Source organism: Mytilus galloprovincialis, chromosome 10 (genome assembly GCF_965363235.1).
Source record: "Mytilus galloprovincialis chromosome 10, xbMytGall1.hap1.1, whole genome shotgun sequence".
NCBI classification, from domain to species: Eukaryota; Metazoa; Mollusca; class Bivalvia; order Mytilida; family Mytilidae; genus Mytilus; species Mytilus galloprovincialis.
In genome coordinates, this window is record NC_134847.1 from 61,151,445 (window position 1) to 61,175,122 (window position 23,678).

A 23,678-nucleotide genomic window follows, 5' to 3' on the forward strand; every position below is an offset into this window, starting at 1 on the left:
TGAAGGGTAATATACATATATACTAGAACACCCCCCTAAATCGTGGATCCTTGACTGAATTAAATTATTTATGTCTTATGTTTAGCCTGGATTCTTGGAATTTGTATTGTCATTTAATAAAGTCATACTGATTATAAGGTGCACTGCTTTCAAAGTTTTTTTTATTTGAACCCGTCCTGGTTTTCTTACAACCAAAAACTACATGCTAAATATAAATATATACCTTTTTTTGTCAGTGATAGAATTTAGTTGCATCAATCCTTGTATAATGATAAAGCTCATGTGTGATTATGACCCGTGTATACATAACTCCCAAATACACCGTTTGGTGGTGTGCCTAACACAGATGGAGAGTTTGGATTAGGTAACAGGTAACAAAAAAGGTAACACTATTGGTAAAGCTATTGGATCCCACCTGGATTTTGTTAATTCTTAGTAACACTAATTATGTGGAAAACAAAAGAGCCTGGAATGATGCAACTTCTAATCAACACCATTGTCTTATATTAGTTATATCTATAAAGTTGAATTAGTTGATTCGTCCCTATTACTTCATACTGGCTAACAAATTGGACCTTGTTATTTTAGTAAAATTGAGAAAGGAAATGGGGAATGTGTCAAAGCGACAACAACCCGGCCATAGAGCAGACAACAGCCGAAGGCCACCAATGGGTCTTCAATGTAGCGAGAAACTCCCATACCTGTAGCTGCCCTTCAGCTGGCCCCTTAAAAAATATGTATACTAGTACAGTGATAATGGACATCATACTACATACTAAACTCCTAATTATACACAAGAAACTAAAATTAAAAATAATACAAGACTAACAAAGGCTAGAGGCTCCTGACTTGGGATAGGCGTAAAATTGCGGCGGGGTTAAACATGTTTATGAGATTCTCAACACTGTTTTATGTAGTATTCATGTAGATACTAAAACAAGGTAGAAACAGATAAATACAGTGGTTAATCAGAAAATAGTTAAACTTACATTCCAAATATTAAAGACTTTAAAGTTTAACTGAGTTAAACTGAGGAAAAGTTTGTATCTTGTCTTAAAAGTTGCAATACATACTATAACCAGATGCTCCGCAGGGCACAGCTTTATACAACCGCAGAGGTTGAACCCTGAACGGTTGGGGCAAGTATGGACACAACATTCAAGCTGGATACAGCTCTGAATTTGGATTGTGATTAAAGTTGACACAGCACAGGTTTCTGACACAGAATGAATGTGGTCTATTGAACTTAAAATGTTTTTTATTTTGCTTTTGAGCAATTCCCTTTGCTGTTGAATATTAATCCCCTAAAAAAAAAAATATTTGAAGAAATTATCTTTTTAATTTCTAAAATCTGAAATGAGAAAAATTGCTCCCCCCCCCCCATTTTTTTTCACCTCCCCCTTTCCCTTATTCCAAAAATGATCTCAATTCAAATTTCTAATGGAGTTTGAGACAATAACTATTCATTTAAATACATCATAAAATATTATTAATTAATAGTAGCTTCTAAAAAAATAAATGGGGAATGTGTCCAAAGGGGCACAGATGATGCCCCCGCTAGCATATAACGTTATAAAAGTACATAACTCGAGAACTGTAAAAGTGAAGCTGCCAAAAATTGAACATAAACTGAGTTTAGAGGTAATAAGCATTATATACAAATTTCATTAAATTTAGTTGAGACAAACTTAAGTTCACAAAACAGAAACTATTTTTTTTCTTCTATTTTTCCACTTGTAAAGGGGCATAACCCTAGAATGGTAATCAAAGTGTTTGTTATCACTGAATGGTAAAGATTGCTTTAATTTATCAGTTGGAAGTAAAGTGAATATTGAATTGTTGACGCTGACAACACCTACAACGATGACAACGTGATACCAATATACGACAGCAAAAATTTTTGCGGCATATAAAGACCATGCATCTCAACTAATTTGATCCGAAAAACATGATTATTGATGCACTCAAATCCTTTAAAAACTGTTCATAATATTACATTGTAAAGAAGTTACCAATTCTTCTCAATAAATTTATAAGACTTGTGCACTAAGACTTCCTTCTTGGGTTTAATTTGTTTTTCATAATGTAGAGTTCATCTTACAGATTATGCATAATCTGACCTTGAAGTATTATTCTAGTTTAATCTAAAATATCTTTGATAAATATACCTTATCTGATCTTCACATGTCAAACTTAATATCTGACAAATATAGTAATACATGTACATCCACCAAGTGCCAGGGTTAACTATGTAGTTTAATTCTCTTTAAATACTAAATATAGCTTTTAAAAACGTATTTTTAAAACTCAAAATATTGAATTACAGTTATATACGTCACTAATGTACATGAAGACCCCACAAGGATCCCATATACCAACTATAATAATCTTTTTACTCATAATAAGCAAAATACACCAATACAATTTTTAAAGCAGTCACTGAACCATGAAATAAGGCCAAGGCCAAAGGACATATGCCAGACATAAACTATGTATCATAATATGCATCCGTTTGTTTACCAGTTCTAAACGTTAACATTATCATTGCAGCTAACACTAGATTAGCATCCCTATGTCTCACATGTTGGAACTTTTGTCACAGACAGAGACAAAATATTGGTTAGAATTGAGATTAATGACTAATTTGTAGAACTTATTTGGCTGATTATTTTTGTCTATACTTCAAATTAACAGTTTTCTCAATGTATGATATTTTCCAAGATAATAAGAATTAAGAAGCTGTGCCATCAATAACTTTTCCTGGGTCAATGATCTTTACAAAACATGAAAATAAAACAGTGTCTATAAAAACATTGTCTGAATTCATTGTCTATTTCTTTTTAGTCTTAATATAAATAAAAAGTATATAAATATTACAGTAATCAAGAGTTAAATCATTTACAAACGATTTATCCATCTAAGCATTCTATCTTCATCTTTCTCATGGGAGAGAGATATATTTTGAGTATAGCTACTATTAGACATAAATAGACGAGTAATTATTTTATCTCCCAATTATTGTCAAAGTATTTTCCTCAGTATATATCAATGTAACTTACTGTGTTATAATTTGTAACATTGGGATACTGTTATGTTGGCTAGGTGTTCTTATTCTACTATTGCTCCTGTTGTTTATAGTTTGACCCTGTCATATGTACTTGTACCTGTTACCGACCAGGAATCAGTCATTGGATGTCATATACATAATATCTTAATCTCTTTATGGTTATTGAGAGAATTTGGCATTGATGACAGATATCATGTTTAATTATGAACAATTCATTAAAAAAATGGAATAATGAAGGGCTTGCTTGCCTTATCTTATATACACCCATCTTGTTCTATTGTTGAAGACAGTATGTTGGCCTATAGATGTCTTCAAATTTTGTGTTCCGTTGCTGTCTAATTGACACACCAGATTATATTCATATACAATATTATTCAGCATATGACCAAAACTATTGGGCATCCAATATTGCCGGAACAACTTAGCAAAAATTTTAAGCAATTATTTAAATAAGATTTTTTTCTTAGACAATGAATTACTTTTCTTGCAACTTTCTGTACTAATTTAAACTTTTAAAATAAAAGAAATGACCTATTAATGTAAGAACACTATTTACAAAATCTTTTTCACAATAGTAACTTACAAAAGGTTTTACAAAATAATCTAAAAAAAAATATTCATTATATATCTGTAACATGTTGTTTTTATATATATAAGAATGTATACTACATAAGCATACTTGACATACCATGTTAAGGGTGATCAATACAAATTGTTAAGACCAACTGTTGTCTGAATTATTAATATTGGTAAGTTCAATTCTGGTACATGTATTCACCAAACTGATAAATTACTAAACACTTTTTGTTACGGATACATTGATCACATATTCCTTCTAAGATTAAGCTCTTAGAATGACTTGTAAAGTTGTATCTATTTTTAATTCCACTTCCTTATTTCAAATATTCGCCTTTTTATGTCTAAACTTTGAGTACCTTATATCTGTCTAAACTTGTAAATTTATAATAATGTATAGGAAATGGTGGACTCTCATTGTTAAATAAACTCATCATAGATACCAGGATTGAAATTTTATATAAACGCCAGACAAACATTTCATTTACAAAAGACTCATCAGTGACGCTCGAATAAAAAAATGTTAAGAGACCAAATAAAGTACAAGGTTGAAGAGCATTGAGGACCAAAAATTTCTAAAAGTTTTGCCAAAAACAGCTAAGGTAATCTATTCCTGAGGTAGACAATCCTTAGTATTTCAGAAATTCAAAGTTTTGTTAACAGTAAATTTAAAGGCTTTGTTAGAAAATTCTATTTTTCATTGTAGAAAAGCCTTACGGTAAATGAAGTTAGAGTTTGGTACCAAATTTGGGTCAAGTCACTTAACTCAGTAGATCCCTATACCACATCTCATCCCCAATTAAAGAAATATTACAAACTGCAGGTTTTGAATGTTACAATAACGCAGAGACCAACATATATCATTCAAAAGGTGTTAAGGGGCCATAACTCACTGACTATGAAGGAACGTTTACCAGATTTAATTTATACATTATGAAACTTAGTGTGCATTTAAAAATTATTTGATATGTTACTGAACTTAAAAAAAGGAAGCTAAATGTTACATTTATTGTTCCAGAGAAGAATCATTTAAAAATTTGTAGAAAATATTTTAAAATATAAATAGAATGTGCTAAAAAAGTGGTGAAAATTACATTTTTCACTTTAAACTAGTTTCTCAAAATACCACCCAATAACATATTTGGTTTAAATCTAATAGCCTATGAAATACACAGCTTTTGGGTGTTTTAAGGAATTTCAATACCACAACATGTATCCGACATCTACCTTCTAACGCACTTTAATTACGGTTTATTATTATGATACTAATCTACAAAATTTTCAAACTTTAAATGAATAATATTTTTAAATTTTACATATTTCAACTATTGAGAGTGGATACACGTCTAGTCATTGAGGTAAGCAGGTAAAATCTGTTTCTCTTTTGGTTTTTAAGAAAACTCAAAGAGAATGATGTATATGGCAGGAAATTTAAAGCAAAAAATCACTAAATGTATAATAAGCAAACTACACTGAAAGGACATGTATATTAACTTGCATTCAGCCATTGTTGGTCCTTATAATATACCTACATCCCAATATTGTTATAAATCATAAAGTTTTTTAGTGCTTGAGGCATGAAATAGCTTATTATTGGCCATTAATATTTAAAATGTAATTCATAATGTACATTTATATCAGATTTTTGTCCAACAGGTTGCAACAAATAGCAGATATATATATATATATATATATAAAAAAGATATAACTAGCTTGTAGCTATGATAATCAGGATCAAATCTATTGTCATTTTCTATAACATATATATATTTATAATGATTTATGATCGAGGCTATGTATGTATTCACTTTGTATTACTGCAACAGATACTGAAATTTCTTTATCACTGCAGAAATTTTTACCGGCTCTCTTTGTGCTGTAAAAACACTAATCTATATACTTTAAGCCAATTTGTTTTTTGCCATTTAGCCTGATTCAGGGGATTTCTCAGTAACTAATTTGTTTATTCATGTAAGAGCTGCTTTAAGTTTGATATAATTATGACTCCATTTAGCTATATATTCATCATTTGACTACTATGAATGTTAGCAAAAAATAAATCCCTTTGTCGCTGGGTTTCTAAAATGTCGTATATGACTTTTTTGGGAAAAAATACTTTTTGACACCAATGGTTTGGGCGGGAGGAAACTTTGGTATTACAAAATAGCATACAGTTAGACCAATCAAAATGTGTGAAATAAGAAATATTACAAAATTGCCAATGTTAGTTGTTTGTAAAGTTTGCTTCCAAGATGTTGTACGAAAACTTGAAAATCATTGTATAATGGCTTTGGGAATAAAATACATTTCTTTATTTCTGTGAAAATAATTTAAGTTCTCGGATAATACAGGAATGTCAAAGTTTTTATTTTACTGCCATCTACAAAGATGTTCTAGTTCACATACGGCATTTTCGATGCATGCATTTTGTCAAAATTTTCAAAGCCTGTTTGTGAGATATTTTTTTCTTAAAAAAATTGTAATTTACAACATTTTGGAAGCCCAGGAACGCATTGCTTAAATGTTGATTTCTGTATACAGCTCTCTACCGAAAGAACTATAGGCTTCTGCTTCTCATCCACTCCATGCACCCCCCCCTTTTCCTTCCAAAAAAAGTTTAAGTCTCATTTCTAATGTTGATATATTAAATTGAGTTCTCCAAAGGCAGACAGTCTTAGATCTTAGAGACATACAAAATGGACAAACAAGTAAAAAAGTTGTGAGAGCCAGAAAATGTTCTCTGAACAGTAGATTAAAAAGCTTAAGTGCCTGCACTGTTATACAAAAATATATTGAAAGACTTGATCTGCATTTAATGCAATTGTCTTCCCTACAAATGTTGAGCTCTTAACTGGAGAAGGAAAGTGTTAGAACAGCAAAATTCCACATAATATATATAAATTATTACTATAATATAAGAAATTATTGCATGCATTTATTATTGCGATGTTGTCATTATAGACTAAAATGAGATTTTAACTTTTGCTTATTTTTTAAAAAAGCCTGTTTTAATTCATATATAAAAGTTGAAAATGCAAGTTTAAATTATTGCGATTATAACCCTGTGGCATTTTTCGCAATAATAAAAACATTGTGATGATTTCTGAATATACAGTAATCTAATCTGATTGCATGATTAAAATTCTTACCTGTTTTTCCCAAAGAAACAGAGTTATCCCAAGACAGAGTCGACAAGTTTGCTGTTAACCCATCAAATTTTTATTTCCAAGCTGAAAAAAAAATATATTTTTCAAAATTTTATATTTCTTAACTTATCATATTTTCAAAATAGAATATAGGATACCAAAACTTACAAACTTTGATTCTAAAAACTGTATACCTGTTTTGCAGGTAAGATAAAATCTGTAAAGTTGTCTGTTATAATCATGATAATCTATTGAATTCTTACTTGTTCACTGGAAATGAATACACGTCCAGGTCATACTAGTAAACAATAGCTATCATAACAACACATGTTATAATACTAACATAATAACAATAAATAGATAATAATTATGACATACTTATACCTTCTTTTGTCACTCTTTATTATGCAAGATATATTAGTTTTAGTGTTAATATTTCACGCTGACAAGATCAAAGACATTTAAATTGAAAAGAAAAGTTTGAATTATAGACTGAAATTGAAAATCAAGATATATATATATATAATTATAAATGAAATTTAACTATATATCCTAGTAATTTATAACTGACTCAAATTTAACTATATACCCTATGAATGTATAACTGACCCACTCAATTAATAGTTAAATTTGAAGTCATTAATGTTATGACCTGGCTTTGAATTCAATTCATTCTACAGTTGTTGAGGATTGAAACCAGCACATTCTTCATTTGTATCTCAATGATGTACAATGTGACAAACTGATCAACTTGAGTCACTGACCTTGTGTATTGATTATGGTAGAACTCTGTCCAGGTCAAACAAAAATCTTCACCTTTATATTACTTTTTTCGTCAAGCATAGTGTTTAGCATTATGAGTAAAAGATGTAGATTATTATTATCATGTGTTTAATTTATACTTGTCTTACAACTGACTACATGAAAATCTATTAATTACAAAAGAATTTCGTCTCCAATCTATTTCAAGCAGCTTTTATTGACAGACAAAACTTTTTTTCGCCTTTCAGGAAACAGCTCAATTTTTGTTAGACCAGTCAAACTATTATGTCTTGAATGACAGAATGTCTACAAAAATTCAAAACTGAATCTGTTTTGTTAAGCTATCTTTGGTTTCATTTTTCAATAAATTACCGTGGATTCATTTATTTTTTAGGATACCAATTTTATGAATTAAGGAAAATTAACATTTTTTAGGATATCTAATTTCTTTGCTTTGGTGAAGTCCGCAAATGAGACTATATAGGAAATTTGTCATTCATTGAACACATAATTTCACCTTTTCCCACGAAATCCACGAAAATTGGTATCCAACAAATAATAATGAGTCCACAGTATAATCCTATTTAAAGCTTTCATCTTCTTTTGGTTTGTTTTTCAATACACCACCTAACCTGTACCTGGGAACAGTATATCTATAGATCTATATATATGTTCCTTCCTGTACCTGGGAACAGTATATCTATAGATCTATATATATGTTCCTTCCTGTACCTGGGAACAGTATATCTATAGATCTATATATATGTTCCTTCCTGTACCTGGGAACAGTATATCTATAGATCTATATATATATATGTTCCTTCCTGTACCTGGGAACAGTATATCTATATATCTATATATATGTTCCTTCCTGTACCTGGGAACAGTATATCTATAGATCTATATATATATATATGTTCCTTCCTGTACCTGGGAACAGTATATCTATAGATCTATATATATATATATATGTTCCTTCCTGTTCCTGGGAACAGTATATCTATAGATCTATATATATGTTCCTTCCTGTACCTGGGAACAGTATATCTATAGATCTATATATATGTTCCTTCCTGTACCTGGGAACAGTATATCTATAGATCTATATATATGTTCCTTCCTGTACCTGGGAACAGTATATCTATAGATCTATATATATGTTCCTTCCTGTACTTTTATCTCAATTATGCCTAATGAAAAATCTTTTTTCTTTAACAAATTTCATAATGAAGTTTTATAAGATAAATAGTACTATAAATATCATATAGCACTTAGAATACAGAATAGTATGTCCCCCCTCTGACAGCAACAATTGAATATTTAATAGTCGTCACGTCATTACTCAAGGTTTTAATTCACATATAATTTCTTCTATCATTGTAGGCATTCTTTACTGTACTCCAATTTAAATAATACCTGTCACCAAACGTACTGATTCAGAATTCTTTCTCATGGACTTTTTTTTAGATTCGACATTTGACATCTAAACTATTGGATCAAACATCAACTTTTTCCCTTATTATTCTATGTTCATTTTGTCTGAAGGTCAAATCAATTTTCTTTTAAAAATATTTCATGTATTTCGATAATGTTATCAGAGTTAACAAAAGAGTAGTTTCTATGTGATAAACAAAACAAAAATGTTTGTTCATAGGACAATATAATAATGCTCAGCTGGAACTATTGCATTTCAATGTTAAATGGACAGCGAATAAAAAACCTTATTTGGCATACAGGGGCGGATCCAGGATTTTGGAAAGGGGAGGGGGGAAGTTTTTAACTTTCGCCGAGCGGAGCGAGACGAAAAATTTTTGGGACCTTTTTTTGGGCTAAAAACATAAATTTAAAGTGTAATATAGACTTTTTAAACGGTTCCTGGCGTGGGGCTTGTATAATTTGTAGTTGCTGTAAAGTGTAAGGGTTGGATATTTTCGATGCTATATTCTCCCTATTATTTTCTATCATTAAATGATACTTGTAGTATGGATCCAAAGCTATATGTTCTGATAAATTTGATGTGAATGGGACTTATCAGTAAAAAATAGACATGGAAAATTCTCGCCGGTTTGTTGCAAGTAATAAGTTTATCATAACCTCACAAATTTCGTGTTGTAAACAAGATATACGCCGGGCTATATGATTAAATTTAAAATACGACAGTCACGAGTTAAAAAAGACAAACAAGCAATTTTTATCCAAATGTTTTATTGATATATTTCACCCAACAAAATTAAGGGAAGTGAGGGTTTTCAAATTAACCAAAGGCTAAGATATGCCGGCCAGACATGCAAACTCTTGCCACAAAATAAAATATGCCCGTTTTTATTCATCATGTTCATTGAATGCTTAATAATTCTGTTGGAAATTTTCGTTTCTCATAGCAAAAATGTGGACAAGATTATTGTTTTCAATCCAGATACGACCAGAATTTTTGTTTAGGGCAAAAATCAGAGTTAATTTTTTTTTCTCTCCAATATCTAAGACTGTCTCCTCAAATCAAATTGTTCGTACATTAGACTCTAAATGTATATAGAGCTTATATTGACTGGGGATCATTATTCAGCTATGTTTTTTTTTTAAATAGGCTGGGGCGTTTGGGATTAAACATGTTTTCGTAGGTGACTGTGTTTAATATTGATGTGGAATTTTTCTGTCATGAGAGTGTAATCGTCTATATATATGTAGAGAGTAATACTTTCTGTTTGGTGGAAAGATAAAATAGAAGTCAATACGTTCTTGCTCAATCCTGTGTTGCTTTGAAGGTGTCATGATTGTCATCCTCAGCAAAAGCAATGTGTTACTGTAATTTGAATAATAAAATGACTGAGCAACGTATTTTTCGATGCACTGGTCAACTCCATCATAGCGAATCACAGACACATGACTTTGATAATCAGTAGATTCCAGCGAAAAATATCTTTATAATTAAAGAACTGTCACATAAAAATAAAATAAAGCGTACACGGGAAATGGCAAAGCTTACGAAGTCTAGTCTGATTAATCACTTTACAAAAAAAAAAAAAAAAAGAAAAAAAGTCCGAGCAAAAAGGGGGGGGGGGGTGGGTACGCCCTCTACGCCCCCCTCTGAATCCGCCACTGGCATATATTTGAAAAAGTTTACATCATTAACTGTCTACACTTTACACAGATAATTTCATGAAAAAGCTCACTTATTTATCAGCTTTCATTAATTATCATCATTGTTTAAAATGCAAAACAACCCTCATGTATTAAAAAAATAATTGTAACAAAAATTATACGATCTTCCATCATAAAGAACCGAATTACTAAATATATGTAACCTAGTTTAAAGATAAGATATATACCTTATAAGTACATGTATATATAAATAAAGAGTCATCATTCTCCATATTTAAGAACAACAACATGTAATCAATATAGATGTCCTTCAACTTAGTAATGAAAACTGGAATCCTGGTTTTAGATTACATTTCAAATTTCAGAACGACATCTTTTTCCAAAGATTTACTGTGGATTCATTATTTTTTGTAGATACCAATTTACATGGATTTCATGGGTAAAATTAGGAACCACAAATTTAAATGTTCAACAAAGTACCTTTTTTACAGGCTTGTTACAAAGCAGACATTGGCATAACCATGAATTAAATATACACAAAAATACAATTGTTCCTCAATCCACAAAAATTAATGAATCTATAATTATTTTTTTCTATATTTTAAATACACTTAAAGGGCTAATGAAGTTTCTGTAATGCTGTACCCCTGGAAACAAAGTTTATATACTATCAAAGACTATCACACCAACTAAATAAGATATAAGAAAATGAGGTCAAGGTCAGAAAAACCAAACTGGAAATACATGTACACCTTGCAATCATTCCATACTCCAAATATGCTTTAAATATAGTTGGCCTATTGTACATAGTATAAAAGAAACAAACTTAACCAGGATATCAGTAATCAATGAACCATGAAAATGAGGTTAAGGTCAGATGTACCCTGCCAGACAGACATGTACACCTTACAATTAATAATTGAACTATTGCAAACAGTATCAAAGAAACAAATTTAACCAAAAAGATTGGCCAATGAACCATGAAAATGAGGTCATGGTCAGATGATAATTTCAAGACAGACATATTCAGATTACAATCATTCCATACACCTAATATATAATAGTTGACCTATTGCTTAAACTACAAAAAATATAGACAAAAAAAAAACACAAAAAACGAAATGTTAAAAAAAGAGGTCAAGGTCAAATAAAACATGCAAAACTGACATGTACATCGTAAAATAGAAAACAGATCAAATCACAAAAACTGACCTTTAACCACCGAACCATAAAAATGAGGTCAAGGTCAGATGATATCTGTTGCTGGATATATAAGTATCCCTATGTTGAGCTTTCTGGGACTAAAGTCACAGGCTTAACAAAAATTTACACTGAACCATTGCATATACACTTTGGTTAAGCCCAACACAACTTTCCTTTACACAGCTGTTAGTTGATAGCAAGCTTTTTTTAATTTGTATTGAGTCATATTTTACAATAGCCAGGATAATTGTTGATTTTAAATGTTATTCTATCATGTTTATGTACCTTAGCAATGTGCTATTCATCAATCTATAAGACAAAAACAGAAGAAAACATTACAACAATCAAAGTTTACAGGAGCAAAACAAACACATCCTGGAAATCACTTTTTTAATCTACATCAACAGGAAAGAATATAAAGACTTTAATCACAGAACGAACAAAGAAAAAACTGGGCCAAAAGTGTCTAAGTACAATATCAATATAGAAATAGTATTGCTTGGAAAGTAGAATAAAACTCAGCTAAAAATTCCAATATAACAGTGATTTCCATAGTATAATTGACTTTTGTCACCAATAACAAGATAAATAGCCAATACACATAGAGAAACTGATAATATCACAACAACCTGAAGGAGTTAGAGGAAAAAATCGCAAAATATGGCTTCTAGCTTAACTAGGATTTATTACAATATTAAGACTGCAAGAAACATGGTCAATTTAAACAAAGCTTTCACCACATAGATGTGGTTCTTTTTATGATTTCAAATCCTTTAAGGCGAAGTGTACGTAATTGCACGCCTCTAGCGGAATACGGGATTAAAAACGTTCGTCGTTAGTTACGCAAGTTATCTCCCTTACTCCAAGAAAGGCCACACAAAAGAGAAACTACTTTCTGCGGTCTATAATGAATCCAACAAGCACTCCTAAGCTGTCTTAAACCTCATAGAAATTATCTAAATAACTCCAATTACAAATCATTCTGTACGTTGTTCTGTGTGCAGCTTGACTTATTTAAAAACACTGGGTTTTTTTTGTTTTAGACGCGTAGGAGAAGGCATTTCGTGTTTATGATATCAACAGAAAGAAAAAAACGCCTCACAACAAAATTATAAACAATAAACAAATAAACATGTAACAATTTTCTTCTATTGATATCAAATTAATTATAATGAACCTGAATTGACCCAACAATTTCGTTTTAAAAAGCCGTAGTCTTGAACGGAAAACACAGTAGGCTACTCAACGTAAAGTTTTATAATAGGTTACAAATAATTAATGAAAGACGTGTGTATTTAATTGTTTAATTTAAAAGACGTTGAAATGTTCGTATTTTGTGCAATTGAAAATTTAAGGACATGCTTTATATTCATATAAGAAATCAGACGATACCAAGAGAATAATTTGACTACTAGTGCAACACTTACAGGTCGGAAGAACAAATACGGAAAACAAACAAAAAATAAACAAATTAGGCCCCAAAAATTATTCAGTAACTTAAAAGTTGTCTCACTCTAACATTTATCTTAAAAGTAAGTAAAAATTATGTCATTCAACTCCCAGTTTTCAACTTTTTCTACATGTGCAGAAAGTAAACAGGTGTCTTCTATTCCGTCCGCAATTTATGGGAAAACTAAATCTAAATTAAGAACCATATTGAAATTGAAAGTACACATGTAAGATAAAATATAACATGTCATTTCTTCTTTCACAAATTCCAATTTCGAAGAGATATATAGCGAAATCTGTTTTCTTTTATTGTGTCTAGCTGTGTGCATCATTCAAAATTAGAGAATGTAATTTTGAAGTATCAAGTCTCAATTCAAGATTATGAATGAATAGAATATAGAATTACGGGGGGAAGGAGGGGGGGTAGGACCTTTATCGGAACTCCGGGATCGGGTGTTTTTAAGCTCGGGATTTCGGGATTGACCCTTTTGGGATCCGGGAATTCTATTTCCGAATTTCGGGTAGTCGGGATTTAATTTTTTTTTAATTCAGAACCTCGGGATGTCGTGTTTTTAAGCCCGGGATTACGGGATCTGGATCCCTCCGCCCCCTTTCCCTCTATTATGGTTAAAGAAAAGAGGTCAGGGAAGTTTTGTAATACTTGTAACTGCAATTTGATATTTAGTGGAATGAGAGGTGAAATGTGTTCAGACTATTACATTTCGATTTTTTTTTAAATTTAACCCAAGTTTACGGCAAGGTGTGTTTAACGACCTCGATGATTATCCATGAGGATCTCGCACTCGGTCAGCTATAGGTTTTCACCTAGTTCATGATCATACAAGAATTGAGAAGCCTGTGGTTTACTAGTCTTATGATATGAGACTTTGGAGTTCATATAATTTACATTCAACGTTTTTTATCGAATATTTCAAGGCTTTTTGACTATCAATGTTGACCCCCCCCCCAAAAAAAAAAAAAAATTGATTGGATAAAATGAATGGATTACCGCCCCTATTTCAAACTAAAGTCCTATAAACTGACTAGTATTCGAATTTGTTAAAAGAAAAAAATTGGTATCTCTCATATTGATTCAATACCGTAATGCCGAAAAACAATCATTTGTTTCCGCGAATTCCGAACAGCTAGAAATATATTCCCGAGTTTCAATTTGAGTAGCTCGAATAATTCAAGCCCTTTCCATGTCCGATTTTCTCCCACACGAGAAATGGAGTATTCGTACATTAGCTGAATAATACGACTGAATTATTCGGGTTACAATTTGTGTAAATCCCGAATGCACATAAAAGTAAAGGTCCAGCCCTACTTTCGGGAAAGGACTGTTGTAGATTTCAGATTGATTTCCAGAAATAAAAATCATACAAAAATGTTTCACGCAATTATTCGTCTTCAGACGTGTAAAGTTATACAACGGTTACTAGCCGGTCTGGATTGTGATAAAAAGAAGCGCATGCAATGCATAAAATATATAATGTCGTGGCTCAGCGATGTGTTGAATTATAGAGATGCTTATGCGGCACAAAGATAAGATTAATTTACCCAAATGTACTAAGAATTACCACACAACTTAAATTTGCTTAAATATAGATTTGTTATCCTGTGCCAGACAGTTTTCTAGCTTGGCGATCTCGCACGCACCCGAATATAAAAGACAAATAAAATACAATAGTACACAAGACGTAACATAAAGAACTAAAGACCGAGCAACACAAACTCCAACAAAACGGTATATATTTCATACAAGTATAGAACTATATGAAGCGTCGTAACTGTTGCGGCGACGTCAATAACGTTGTCGTTGTTTTTTGTTTTTTTACACTCAAGATTCAACTTTAACAGGTTATAGCTTGAAAAGTAGCACGGTTGCTAAGGACTTTCTTTGCACCAATCGATTCCTCAGACATTTTAGAATCGTCTCATAAATTTAAAAAAAAATCGATTGTCTAATATAATAGAAAATCTTGGAAATGTAACAATTCCTGCCGAATTTCACGATTTTCCCTATATATCCTTTGTAATTTTGGTGTATGATGCTGTTAACTTCAACAGCTCGTATCTCAAAAACGAAAACGGTTACCCCCTTTTTTTATTTTATTTTCTGATTTATTTTTACAAACAGAATCTACATGTAAAATTTAAAAAAAATCCATTGTGTAGTTTAATTACGTACACTTCGCCTTAAGCAAACTAATTAAATAAAGGTGAACTTTAAAAATGAAGAAAATACAGTGTGCTTCATTTCTAAGCCAAGCAACCTCTTAGATGAAGCGTTCATACAATACTTAAGACTCAAAGAAAACTTAGAACCTCTTCAACTAATTTCATGAACTCTCTAAATGATGTTGATCTATGAAATCTTTCACAGGACACTGTCTCTCCTCAACTTAATCCATTAAATAAGCATACTCATTACATCTGATATGTGAGAAACCAACATACAAACTCCTCAGCCTCTTATCTTAATTATACCTTTGAGATACCTTGATCACACCATTGCAGTCATTATCTTAAGATAGAATATGGTGGCCATATTTAATTACAGACAAGGTTTCCCACCAAACATATTGAGTATGGACATAAATGGTCTATTGCTCTTTAATTTGCAGTGGCAGATCCAGGAGGGTTTCAGGGGTTAAACCCCCCCCCCCTCTTTTGTTTGGACGATCAATGCATTTGAATGGAGTTATATAGTTGGAACCCCCCTTTTATTAAAATTGTTGGTTCCACCTCTGATTTGGTACCTGAACACTTGTATATTTAATAGAATTTCCTGTTCTTTTCACCCATTCATTCTATTTACATATTACATAATTCTAATCCATGAAAAGCTAGCACAATTTGTATATTTCCACGTTTTTTATTTTTTTTATAGATTTTGTCTTTTTCCGCCAAGTAAATTGAACCTTGAAACTTGCAATGAAAAGAATCAAATAATCTGAAACATGACCATCATATGCTAACATAAAGATTATCATATTTTACGATTTAATTATCCGGAAAATAGGACTCATTTTTTACTATAATTTAGCTTATAACATGGCTGCATTTAAAGCTCTTTCCGGTAAATTTAATAAAAATCATCATATTAATAGCTATTATTTTTGTTGAATAAATTCATTCCACACAAGTAAAGAGCTCACACAGTTGGAAAAAAATATTAAATAGAAATTATCCTACAGGAATTATATTTGATGAATAATATCTAATAATATATACATGTAAAATATGGACTGAAATAGACATGAACTTATAAAATTAAATGCCTGAAATGGTAAACAAAAATTCCTACAAAAAGTTTACTAAATTATTGAAAATAAACTTTAATCACATGGTCTTTATTTGATCAAGGTCAATGTTATAAAATGTAGGTCTGGAAAAGATGCAATATGAAAACCTTAGGATTGCCTGATCTACTATTTATTACTCCAATGACATAAACAGGAGAATTAAATAAGCTTGCAAATTTAAAGAATATTATTCTTGTCTATTCAGAACAGTAGGTACGAGTACATAGTTATTTCGTAGTGCATTTCTTTTAGACAATAAACAAAAATAAAAAAAAAACCACCTGCGCTTTCTCAATAATATTTTTACAGTGTGTTGTACTACTTTTGGGACAAATTATATCAAAATTATAGAAAACTTCATCAGCTCTAACTCAAAATATGGACAATTTTATGTTAAGGGGGTCTTGAAATCTTTTGACAGCTTCTGAAGTGCTAATTTTTTACCTTTTTCAGCTGGACCTAATCACTACTTTACATTAATATTTATGACCCAAATTTGTTTACAGTGTCATTTCACCCCCCTACTTGCTATATGAGGCATAAAACATGGAGAAATAAATTTGGACAGGGTATAAAAAAAATTGGCAAGTAACCCACTGTCCACACTAAGGACTTTATTCGTGGACAACGAAAATCAAAGGATGATAACTGTGTACTCGGACCAGTAAATTTACAATCATTATCAAATTCTGCCAAATCTAGTTCCAACTCGTATGCAGTTTGTTTTGCTTTCAGAAGAGAAATAAAAAAAGATTCCAAGGTTATTAAATTTTCATACATTATAACTATCCAAAGAAGGGTTTAGGTTTGAGGAGTGGTTTTTTTTGTGATATAAAATTTAATCATATTTTTGAGAGACACCAAGTGGTGTCAACTTGAGACTATTGTTTCTGGCTAAAAAAACAACATTGGTTCACAGTGGAAAGGTCTAACCATTTGGCCAATATGCTCAACACAACTTTTATTTTCTCATATTTTTATTTTCCATTTTGACTTTAGTTAAATATTTATGAATAAAATGCATTTTGTTCTTATGAATAAACTTTATATTGTTCTTAGTTTTAAGTCTGTTGAACTTAACCCCAATAATTCCCAATAATATTTTGCTTATCTATGATGGTTCATTTAAACCTCGCAAGAAGGAGATAACCATTATAGAATAATTCTCAGATTCTTTAAACTAAATACTCCTCAAATCCGAAGTAAAACCTAGCAATTTTCAATTTAATCCTCCACAAACTAGGAGAAGAACGCATCACCTTTAAGTTAGATGCATGTCAAACCAAAAAACAAAATAAAGCACTGATTAATTGAATGCAGGCCAAAGCATCAAAAGTATTTTATTAACACCATATTTATATATAATCTATATTTTAATGAGTGAAGCAATGTAATAATTAAGGCAAATTCTAACATCAAAGTTGCAGATATTACACAAAATAAAAGTTTAGAGCCTGCATTTTATTTTTCAAGATAAGTGACAGCTGTATGCCACAAACATCAATAAATGATTGTCCTTTAGCATTGGCTTATTTGTATGTATATATACAAGTATAAGATACAATTATAAGGGTGTTACCTCGATTGTGTATATCAATAGTGATGTCTATTTGCCAATTGCATAATTAACCCTGCAATCAAATAGCCATTTGTACCGTTTGTTATCCTAAGAAAGAAAACAAATTCTTGATGACAGTAAAGTGCAAAAAGAGCAAATTTATCTGTGCATAATGTGTTATAAAATCTTTTGATTACATTTTATGATTTGTTTTTTATGCTTAAAACTTTTGATATCAAGTTATATTTGCACTGTAAATTGGTTAAAAAACTATTTAACACTTTCAAATCACCTATGCTTTGCATAATATAAGCATCGCACATTTTGTCCCTTTTGGTCTACAAATGACAAAGGGAAATAACTTGTGCTAAAGGTCTGATAATCCTGTCAAAACTTTAATTTATAAAAGACAGTATGGTGAATGCACAATAACAGATTTCAATAATTTTGGAGGGGGTTTGATCAATCTAAACCTTATATTATAGACAATAAATAATATTTATTAGCACAAACACATTTAACACTTTCAAATCATCCATGCTTTGCATAATACATGATTTAGCAAGATCAACTCAAGATGTGATTATTTTTGATGACCTCTTGGGATAAATAATAGATATAATACTTTGATATTAAGAAATCTTACAATGAGCCAATAAAAAATCACTATACCTGATGTAAGTTTACAACAAGATTTTGTTGCAGTAAATATTTACTTTATCATACTAATCCTAACACTAACAGTATCTTTCTAAGAAACAAATCTCACATCACAATAAGAAGACAATTGCCTCCTCTACTAGTTGTGTCAAATTTTCCTATAATTAGCCGATCATTGATTACAAATTACCTGTGAGTGACCACTAATAGATCTATCAATATCCAGTAAGTAAGTAATCAGTCAGGGATATACTGTTAGCCTGAGAAAACACTGATAAACAACCCAATGAACCAGTTAACTCTTTCACAGAAATATAAAGAAATAAAATATGAAAATCAACCAAGACCATTTAAATCATTGACGCTTTAATCAACTTATTGACAGCATGTAATATATGGTTACAGGGATTTTACTAATTTTCTGGACTTTTCCATTAAGATCGATGACAAAAATCACTTTCATAGAATGGTACTGTATATACCCTGGAGACGAAATAAATCATAGGGTGTTGATTACATTGAAATTAACATCTATAACAATGCTACTGGCTAATATTCAAAATGAACAGTGATGTATGAAAATGTTCCGTGACCAGAGGCTTAAATAAAATATCTCATTTTCTTACCATAGATCCCTATTACAATCAATCATGTTTAGTAATATTGTCATGTAATTATTTCTCAAAGTGTTACTCTGTCACCTATAATTTTAACAACTGAAGTTCAAAGTAAGAATAAGGTATTAATGGGGTGACCAATACTTTTTGTTAATAACATGACATCCTAATAGAACATTTTTTCATCAATAAGAATTTCCTTTTATATGTAGCTTTTATAATAACGTATTAATTCATTTACAATGGCTATTTGCTGCTTTAAGTTCTCATAAGCTGGTCATGCTGTAACTATGGAATTTTAGAAATGTCTTTAATTGATAAGTCAGTGAAGCATGACTTAATTGAAGGACCCTCATAATCAGCATGCATATCAGCTACTAGTATGGTTAATGAGGTATGGGTTCTGCTCATTGTTGAAGGCTTTATGATTTATATATTACAACATTTGTTCTCTGATGCAGAGTTGTCTCAGTGGCAAGCATACCATACCTTCTTATTTTTATAATGTACAGATCTGTATACCAAGAAATATATTTTTTTTCTACTTACTGCAACAGGTATTCTGAAGTAAATCTAATAATCAGAACACTTCAAACATTTCAAGGGAAGATCCAGCCATTTTCAAAAGGGGGGATCCAAACCATAGGTCCCCATTCAAATGCATTGATCATGAAAGTGGGTTCCCTCCTCCAGAACTACTCCCTTGATCCTCCACTGCATTCAATATTGACAACAACATTATGACAGAAATGAAACACCTATATGTTGCCATTTGCTAAGACAACGATTATATGAGAGGAAAGTGACTTATAAAATGACTTCTTAAACAAAAAGTACTCTATAGTTTTCTCCATGGCTCTGACCCAGTTTTAGAAAATAGATCATGTTTACTTATATCATAAACTTTAATACCTACATCTAATCTTCATGTATGATCTTGACTGCTGTCTCTTCACAAACATCAAACAGTACCTGATAAAAATAAAAACAATTAAAAAACCATACATCATGAAGACAGTTAACATTAGTGGAATTTCTTTTTTCTAAGTGAATTCTAATTATTTACAAAAGAAAATTATATAGATTTTGACTGTTAATACTAATGTACCAAAAATTTCAATTAAGAAAAATATTTGAATTCAAAGACTGTATTTTTTTATTTGATTTGATTTTTGGTGTTTTAACGCCACTTTAAGCACCACTTTTAAGCTATTTTCGTGGCAGCCAGTTTTTATTGGTGGAGGAAGCTGTGGAGTGCCCAGAAAAAACACTGATCTTCTTTAAGAAAAACTGACAATCCTTGTTAATTAAGATTGGAGAAGAGTGCACCCGCACAAGAAGGGTTCGAACTCACAACCTCAGCGTTGACTGGCTAGTGATTACAGTAGTACCTACTTATACCACTAGGCCACCGATGCCCTATGTGTTTTTTGAAGTCTGATGAATCCATTAAAAATATAGTAAGATATGTACTGATAAAATTAAGGTTCTGTTTTTCATTCCAAAGACCCAAAAAAGAATATACTATTATATAAAATACTCAAATAGTATCCTAACCATAACAAATAAAAGTTATACGTCAATCTATTTGCATGTTCCAGAAATCTTAAGTTATACTAAAATATGTTCATTTATGTTAATAATACCACAAGAATTTTTTTCCTGCAAGATTTTCAAGAAGTCTGTTTGAAAAAATAAAGCTATTTATATAGGTGTCCTTCACTTTTTTTTTTTTGTAAGTACAACAGCCAGATGGTGGTACATTACTTCAAACTGACCTGTAAGCAATAAATCAAATGTATAAGAAAAACATAAACAACAAAACATGCTTTCATGTGAAATAAGTAGGGATTAACATGTTCATTGTTGTATAAATAGATTTTTTATTTGTCAATGACTTTTAAATAAATTGATTTCTTCTGGACTGACTTGCCTGATACAAACGGACTAAGGATAAGATTGATTTTGAGTTTTGGTGTTTAAATGCCACTTTTCAGCACCACTTTTGGGCTATTTCTTGGCAGCCAGTTTTAGTTGGTCGAGGAAGCCGGAGTGGCCGGAGAAAACCAATGACCTTCGATAGAAAAACTGACGATCCTAGTCAATTAAGATTGGAGTCGAGTGCACCCGAACGAGCCAAGCTCCAACTCACAATATCACTGTTGACTGGCTAGTGATTACAGTAATAACTACTTAGACCACTCGGCCACCAAGTCCCCAACTAAGGATAAGTGCAGTGGCTTTAAATAAAATGAGGCCAGTGCAAGTGTTCATGCATGCTACCTTCTAAGTAATTTAAAAAGGGAATCTTTAAAAACATACTCCTCTATATTCAACTCTGCAACTGCACATGTACCTGTTTCAAGTGAGGAACACATGAAAGGTTGCTGCCAATGATGATATCTAATAAGAATTTGAATGTAGTCTTCTCTGTTGTTGGGTTCCCAAGAGAAAACGAAAACGGGATCCATCGGGATTCCAATGCAATCCCGGTGATATTATCGGGATAAGCTGGGATAAGCATCTGGAGTCGGGATCCCATTCGGGATAAATATCTGAAACTAGGATCCCATTCGGGAAAACTGTCTGAAGCCGGGATTCCAGTCTAGATGAAACGGGATAAATATCGGACACTGGGATCCCAATCGGGGCAACTATCTGAAGCTGGGATCCCAATCAGAACTGTTTAAAGCCGGGATCCCAATCGGGATAACTGTTTGAAACTGGGATACCAGGCTAGTTAAAACAGGAAATTGTATGAATTGAGAGTTTCTGATGTTCCCCAAGTTCCCATAAGTGGGTTTCTATTAGTTGTCGTCCGGCATCAATGATAAGATAATGATCGTCATCGTAAAACGTTGGTTTCTCAACTTATGTAAAATTTTTAAAAAATAATGACCGCATGCTTTGTTTTCAATTGTACTGAACAGTTTTACCCTAGAAAATACTGTCCTAAATAATGCGGCCACTAACTTATCCGCATGCACCATGTGTCAATTAATAAAGTATTCTTTTCTTATATTTAGTAAAAACTGGCCAGTAATTAATACTTTTATGCGATACCCTTAATTTTTAATAATACCGTCACGGAGACAGATCAACTTCTGGCCGATATAATTTGGGGCGAGATTGTCACTTCGACGTTAGTGTACTGGTAAAAACGTCATCAAAATCTGATTACGCTGATTTATGGAAGCCGATGCAGATGTTTTCAGATAAGTGCATTAATACTTTAATATAATTTAATTTTGGATGTAACGCGTCTTCTGATTGGCTGACGTTATTTTGTTATCAGACCATAGACATAATTTAGTCATGAGACCGTGACGTCATCAACGTTTTTTCAAGGTTTTCTACGGTTTAAAATGGAATTTAGAATTAAATTATAAGAAATGACTGTAATATTTTTTCTGTCTATTCGAAATAACATAAAAATGTGGTGCACACTGTTAAATAACCCGCTATGCGCGTTATTCAGTGTGCACCAAATTTTTTATGTTATTTCTTCATAGACAGAAAAAATATTACAGTCATTCCTTAATTAACATGTGTATATGTGTATATAATGATTATAAAAATAATTTATTGAGGAACTATGATTTTTATGGTTTTTATTTGAGCAAATCAACATCAGAACGCAGAAAGTCTGAAAGCATAAACTGAAAATATATTTATTTTTAACATATACAATGAATAAACTTGTTGTCACAGGCATAACTAGTAGGTATGTAAAATTTAATTCAGTTGTGTGTATGTTTATTTGGTGAAAATAATAAGTCACTAGTTATTTATCTTCAGGGGATAAAAAAGGGGGAGGGTAATTAATTTGCCAAAAAAATTAAACTAGCCTTCCAAGACTTCATAATTATTTGGACTAGCTTCCAATCTACTGTATAAACATGCAATAATATTTCTGTTGAATTTGTTGCTTCAAAATGTATTGAACAAATGATTCTTTGTAGATTTTTTTTATACTTTTAGGGAATTAAATGATATTTTTAAATGGAGCTGCCAACAGATTGCATGCAGATATTTCAGTTACCTTTACTCAGCATTTACTAATACTATAGTCTGAAGTACAGAGACAGCAAATTAATTTACAGAAAGGAGGAGAACTTTACATGTATCCTTTTGCATAAATAACCCAGGGAATCCAAGTGGCATTGGTAGTACATCGTAACACGTCATGCACGTGTGCAAATTGAATTGTGCATGTATATCCTGCTGGGGATT

General features: G+C 31.4%; 1 protein-coding gene across 4 annotated transcripts in view; it reads right to left on the reverse strand.

Annotated features, from left to right (window-relative positions):
• The window catches only part of LOC143048037 (arrestin domain-containing protein 17-like), an 80,283-nt gene that overhangs the window by 47,887 nt on the left and 8,718 nt on the right, over positions 1–23,678 (reverse strand). The window contains exons 2-3 of one of the 4 annotated variants that reach the window (XM_076221468.1): positions 20,362–20,417; positions 6,793–6,873 (exon numbers count right to left, since the gene is read on the reverse strand). The gene's annotated coding sequence lies outside the window, so the exon portion shown is untranslated. Of the gene's footprint in view, positions 1–223; positions 279–6,792; positions 6,874–6,983; positions 7,003–19,018; positions 19,105–20,361; positions 20,418–23,678 lie in introns of those variants that run through there. The other 3 variants (XM_076221469.1, XM_076221470.1, XM_076221471.1) reach the window with 3 other exon arrangements.